The 6,224-nt window shown below is 39.1% G+C and overlaps 1 non-coding gene across 1 annotated transcript; it reads right to left on the bottom strand.

Annotated features, from left to right (window-relative positions):
- Positions 1-449: 449 nt before the first annotated feature.
- Positions 450-555, bottom strand: LOC120105720. The gene has a single exon (XR_005508038.1). It is a non-coding gene; the product is annotated as a small nucleolar RNA R71 (small nucleolar RNA).
- Positions 556-6,224: the final 5,669 nt, after the last annotated feature.

The following is a 6,224-nucleotide window of genomic DNA, read 5'->3' as shown; positions in this document are numbered from 1 at the left end:
CCCTGAAATAGAACGAACCCTTAGGAACATTCGAGCTAAGATCAAAACATTAGGATCATCCCCACCTCTTAAGATGGCTGAAGAATAACCCAAACTCCTGAGGGAATACTTTACTCCCACTATTTATACTTCCCCTTCTTGCATTCGATTACCTGAGGTAGCAGCTGTACAATATGAAATAAAGTCTAGTGTGATCCAAATGCTTCCATCTTTTTATGGGCTCACCAATGAAGATCCATATAAAAACCTAGATGAATTCCTTGAAATTTGCACCACTGTCAAGATTCAGAATTTCACTGATGATGCTCTGAAACTTAGATTATTCCCCTTCTCCCTTAAAGATAGAGCCAAACAATGGCTGAATTCTTTAGAAGCTAACTCAATTCGTTCTTGGGATCAAATGCAACAAGAATTCCTTAAAAAATACTTTTCCATAGGAAGAACGAACCAGTTTAGACGTGCCATTACAAGCTTCTCCCAAACTGAGGGAGAAGAATTTCATGAAACTTGGGAGAGATTTCGGGACCTAATCCGTAAATGCCCACATCATCAAATACCTAAGTGGCAGCTAGTGCAATGCTTCTATGACGGATTGACTGAACGAAACCGTCAGATGATTGATGCCGCATGTGGGGGGACATTCATGCTTCAAAATGAGCATGAAGCATGGAAATTATTTGAAAATCTAAATGAAAACTCCCTCCACCATGCTTCATGTTCTCGTCAAGCACCCCCGAGTTCTCAAAGAAAAGGGACCATTTGTGAAATAAGTCATTCTATGGACCTGTCTAGCAAGGTAGATGCATTGTCCCATAAGATTGACCAACTGATGATATGTGGGCATTACATGAACTCTTCCCAAGCACAAGTGTGTACTATTTGTTCTAGCCCATCCCACCCTATTCATGAGTGCCCCTCAGCACCCCAATATCCCGAACTCGTGCAAGAACACATCAATGCTGCTCAAACACAGCCCAGACCGGGTAATGACCCATTTTCCAATACATATAACCCGGGATGGCGAAATCATCCAAACTTTTCTTGGAAGCAGCAAGCTTCGAACACAGCCCAACCCTATTCCCAAAATTTTTAAAATTCTCAGAATTTTCAAACCCAACAAAATATTCATCCCTACCGTCCCTCAACTCAATTTCAACACATTCTTCCTCCACCCCAAAGAAACACAGCCTTTGAGGAGAAAGTGTTGAACGCCCTTCAAGGTTTGGAAACCATTACACAATTAGTGCACTCTCATACGCAATCAATCGCCAAGCTAGAATCCCAAATGGGTCAACTAGCTAATGCACTAAACAAGCGAGAGGAAGGAAAGCTTCCAAGCCAACCACTAAGTAATCCTAGGGGACAATACATGGCTCAAGAAAATCAACTAAATGCAATTCATCATGAACAAGCCAATGCTTTGACTACCCTAAGGAGTGGACGTGTAGTAGACAATAAGATTGGGGAGGACAACAATAAGGAAGATGAAGAAGAGGATAGAAATGTGTCAAATGAAAAACCTTCTTCTTCTTCAGCTAGTCCACCTTCTGCCAAAACTCACACCCCAAAGGCTCCATTTTCTGAAGCTCTTAATTCACCCTCTCCCTTTGGCAAAAAAGGAACTTCACTAGAGGAAATAATGGAGGTTTTCAAAGAAGTGAAAATCAACCTTCCGCTTCTTGATGCTATTAGACAAGTTCCCTCCTATGCCAAATTTCTCAAAGACCTTTGTACACAAAAGCGAAAATCTAGGGCACATGTGCCTAAAAAGGTCTTCCTAACTGAGCAAGTGAGTTCTATTCTCCAACACAACACCCCTCCAAAATTCAAAGATCCTGGTGCTCCCACCATCTCCTGTGTCTTAGGAAATAATTTCATTGATCGAGCACTCTTAGATCTAGGGGCAAGTGTCAACCTTCTACCTTATTCAGTTTATGAGAAACTTGGTTTAGGTGAGTTAAAACCAACCTCGGTATCCCTTCAATTGGCTGATCGATCTGTAAAAACACCACGTGGGATAATTGAAGATGTTCTTATCAAGGTAGACAAATTCTATTTTCCAGTAGATTTCATTGTCCTTGATATGGAACATGAGCCTAATCCTAAGAAACAAATCCCCGTGATCCTTGGGCGGCCCTTTTTAGCAACAGCCAATGCATGCATCAATTGTAGAACAGGGGTAATGAACATATCATTTGGGAATATGAAGGTAAAATTAAATGTGTTCAATGCGGCCGACCAACCCGCAAGGAAAATTGAGTGTTTTATGATAGACAAAATAGATGATCTCATAGAAGGAGATGCAAAAACTATCTCACTATGTCTGGCTGAAGACAATAAACTTAGCGCTTGTTGGGAGGCAACCCAATTCTCTTAGATTATTTCTTAACATTGAGGACAATGTTAGGTTTAGGTTTGGGGGTATTCATCTTGATTTTCATCCCCAAAAAAAAAAAAAAAAAATAATAATAATAATAAAAAAAATCATTTTTTAAAAAAAATAAAAAAATAAAAAAATTTTTTTAAAAAAATGTGTTTATTTTTATTTTTTATAAAATAATAAAAAAAAGTTGTTAAAAAAAAAAATCCTAATTTATATACATTTATGCGAGAATGATAAACACACAAGGTATATAAAATCTAAAAAGCCCAATGACTAGTGGGAAGTAATACAAATTTAAGTTTTTTTATTAAGTCTCTCTTAGGGAGTTGTAAGCTAATTAATACTTTGGAATTTCACTACACACTGGCCGACTCTTCTAAGGTCTAGGCTCGACATTATGTTGAGAGTATGGTAGCAACCTTGGACCCTGATGAATCATACTTATCTAATCCAAAAAAAAAAAAAAACATCAATAAAAATGGATTTAGTCAGGAACATCGAAAAGGGCTACCTATTGTCAAAGATCAAGTGGGCTTGTGATGAGGACTCCGAGCATAAGTCCGTAGGGGAGTCTTGATGCCCGACACCTTATGCCAACTGGTGTGAGAGTTGTCGACTGATTGCTCGTTACACGGAGAAATCACCACAAGAGTAAAAGTGCACAATTTATATATCTTTCTTTAAAAAAAAAAGAAAAAAAAATGTTGTATTGACCGAAAAGACAATAGTGTGAAAGCCGTCGTTATAAAAATTCGAGTAAACTGGAATATTACAGATAAAGCCCGTGAGGTACTAAAGTAAACATCCACAACTCTCGAAATCCTGCAGATAAGATGATTTTGAATCAGTGAGTAGGTCTTTTTGACCAATCCTTGGAAACTACTAGTATTAACAATATTTTGGAGATCCGAACCCTTAGCTTGTGTACGGTCCAGATTTCACCGAGCACTCCAGTATAAATAAGTCTTACAACTCCCTAAACGGAAACTTAATGACTTTAACTTAGATTGCATACTAATCTAGAATTTGGGATGACTTAGTAAATAAAACCGTGTGTGCTTTGAAATTCTTATCATTTATATATCTTAAATTAGATTTTAATTAAAAAAAAGTTTTTTTTTCTAGTTAGTATGCACTTGGAATTTGAAGTTTCATCAATCGAATTAAAAAAAAAAAAACAACAACAACAACAAATTAATCATAATAATAAATGATATTGAAGTTTGTGGGTATCTTCACTGGAAACCCTCACGAGACTATAACTCGTCCACTAGGGTAACCTAGGGGTTTAAAGCCTTGTTGCATATGGTAAATGCAATCGCGATGCCTGCGAAAGTGAGTTAGAGCTTTTCTTTAATTTCATTTTGCTCGAGGACTAGCAAAACATAGGTTTGGGGGTGTGATAAGTGCTGAATAATTTATAATTTAGTTATCTTTTCATAGCACTTATCAATGTTCTTAAACTGATAAATACATATTTTACCATGAAATTGAATAAACAATGAAATAAATTTAAATTATGGTAAGAAGTAAATAATTCTTTTCTTAAAACCAACTCTGAACTTGTCTCTCTTCCGGTTGCGATCTTTCATGAAAACTACAAGAAAACATATAAGGAGGAGATTGTGTTGACCTGAATTATTAACCTGATGGAGTTGCAATCAAGCTAAGGGTATAATTCAATGGGCTTTGGTCCTGGTTAGATTGAAAGTTATAATTGTATGGAAAAATATTTGATTAACCCTTTTATTAAGTCACGGTCTGATCTGGTTGAGTTCAATCTGAAGCGGTTTAGTAAGAATAAAATCACATTGGGCTCAAGAACAAGTTCAAGCAAATCAACGATCATGACCCACCTCAAACCTAAAGTCAATTCCCAACCAATGCCTTGCGTGCCTTCATATAAAATTTATAATTTAAAATATATATATATAATAAAATAAAATAATAAAATAAATAAAAATAATTTCGGGAAGAATTACTGGATTCACTGTTCATATGAACAGTGTCCCATGAAAACACTGTTCATATGAACAGTGTTTTAAAAATATATATATATATAAATCAATAATAAATAAATAAATAAATAAATAAATAATAAAAAAACCCACTGTTTATCTTCTTCCTCCCGCTATCCCGCTGTTTATTCCTCCCGCTATCTATCCTTCCCAGCTTCCCAACCACGTGATCACCATGCGTGCAGCCAGTTCCTCCTGTCGATCCCGCCAGCGATGCAGATCCTCCACGCGGTGCAGCCGGCGACCAGCCCCTCCGCGATCACCGTGCGTGCAGCCAGCCTCCCGTTCCTCCGCCTCTTTCTCCGCCTGCATCCCCGCCTCCGCGCTGCTGTTCCGATCGTCCAAGACAGGCTCCCAGCATATCACGCCACGGATCCGGCCACCTTCTCCTTCGGCTCCTCCCAACGCGCCCGTTTCTCCTTCAGCCAGCATCCCGGATGATCCGATCCCACGGCCATCCAACTCCTTCCGTCCGACTGCAAGCATGATCCCAGCCCCCTTCCGAATTTGAGATCTTTTGCGTCCGTAAGCATCACGTGTCAACTCCATTCTGGAATCCCCAGCCTGTGATTCAGCCTCCCGCATCATGCCACGGATCACCTCTTCCGCAACCAGCCTGTGATCCGGCCCTTCATCTGCCTCCCGGCACCACGCCCCAAAATCAGCTGCCGTGATCCGCTCTTCCTTCTCTCCGCGTGCGCCGGACGGCTATAAAAAGAGGGCGTTCAGTGGCAGCAAGGGGGAGCCGGGGGGAAGAGCTCGGTTCAACAGAAAAACAGGGGAGACCCCCTGTTTCAGTGAAAAGAAGAAGAAAGCCGAGAGGGAGATGAAGAAATAAAATAAAAAAAAAAAGAAGAGAGAGAGGCTGGGAGCGGAAGGGAGTGAAGAGCAATTTTTTATGAAGATGGGAGGACTTCCGGCCACCATGAGCAGCTAAGCCTCGGTTTAGGGGTTTGATGAAGCCATAGAGGAGTATTCGTTTCATTTTTATTGATTTGAGTTTGTATTGTAAGATGGTTGCATGATGAAGAATTTATCAATTGATCTTATAATTTATCCAATTTATGTGAATCATTTATCTTGTATAAAATATTTTACATAGATTGATCTATTTCATCGAATCCAACACCTGTGGTTTGGAGGAGATATTCATGTGACATCGATTTCATGTTTAATGACTTAATGATCAGATGCATCATGCTAGGTTAGACAGGTCATGCTTATCGTTAGAGTAGATGGTTTGTGCTAGACTTAGATGATTCATGCTGGAAATTAGTTATAATTTTCTTTTGTGATTGCTTTGGCTTGTAGTCGGGAGCAATCAAGTCTTACATACAACTCAATCATTGAAAAGCGTCACGGATATAAATCTATCGGTGGAATCTAGCCCTAAACACCTCTCTCCATAGATAATTCATACTACTACACCCATATTAATTCTTAGTTTTTATCATTTACTCTAGCTTATCCCCTTTGAAGTAATTATTTAATTAGAAAAAATAACTTGTCTCCAATCCCTGTGGACCGACACCCGTAATCACTATCCTACAGGATACGTGCTATTGCGTGGTTTATTTTTGAAATTGAAATAACCGATCAATCCCTCAGGAATGGGGTTCTCGGACTCCCTAAAAATTAGGATATATAACATCCCATATGGAAGGGTGAGCCTAGGTTTATCTAGAGGCTCACATAGGTATTTGTAGATCAACTTAGGAAAGTTAATTGGGGTATCTTGAAGAATGTAATACATGAGGGCTAGGTCCCTCTCGGATACAAAGTCAAAGCGGCCGGTCTTAGGAAACAGGGTCCTGGATATAATA

The sequence above is a fragment of the Phoenix dactylifera genome, unplaced genomic scaffold (assembly GCF_009389715.1).
Source record: "Phoenix dactylifera cultivar Barhee BC4 unplaced genomic scaffold, palm_55x_up_171113_PBpolish2nd_filt_p 000349F, whole genome shotgun sequence".
Lineage (NCBI taxonomy): Eukaryota > Viridiplantae > Streptophyta > Magnoliopsida > Arecales > Arecaceae > Phoenix > Phoenix dactylifera.
The sequence above is the reverse complement of the archived record's forward strand: the minus strand, read 5'-3'. Positions and strand labels throughout refer to the sequence as shown.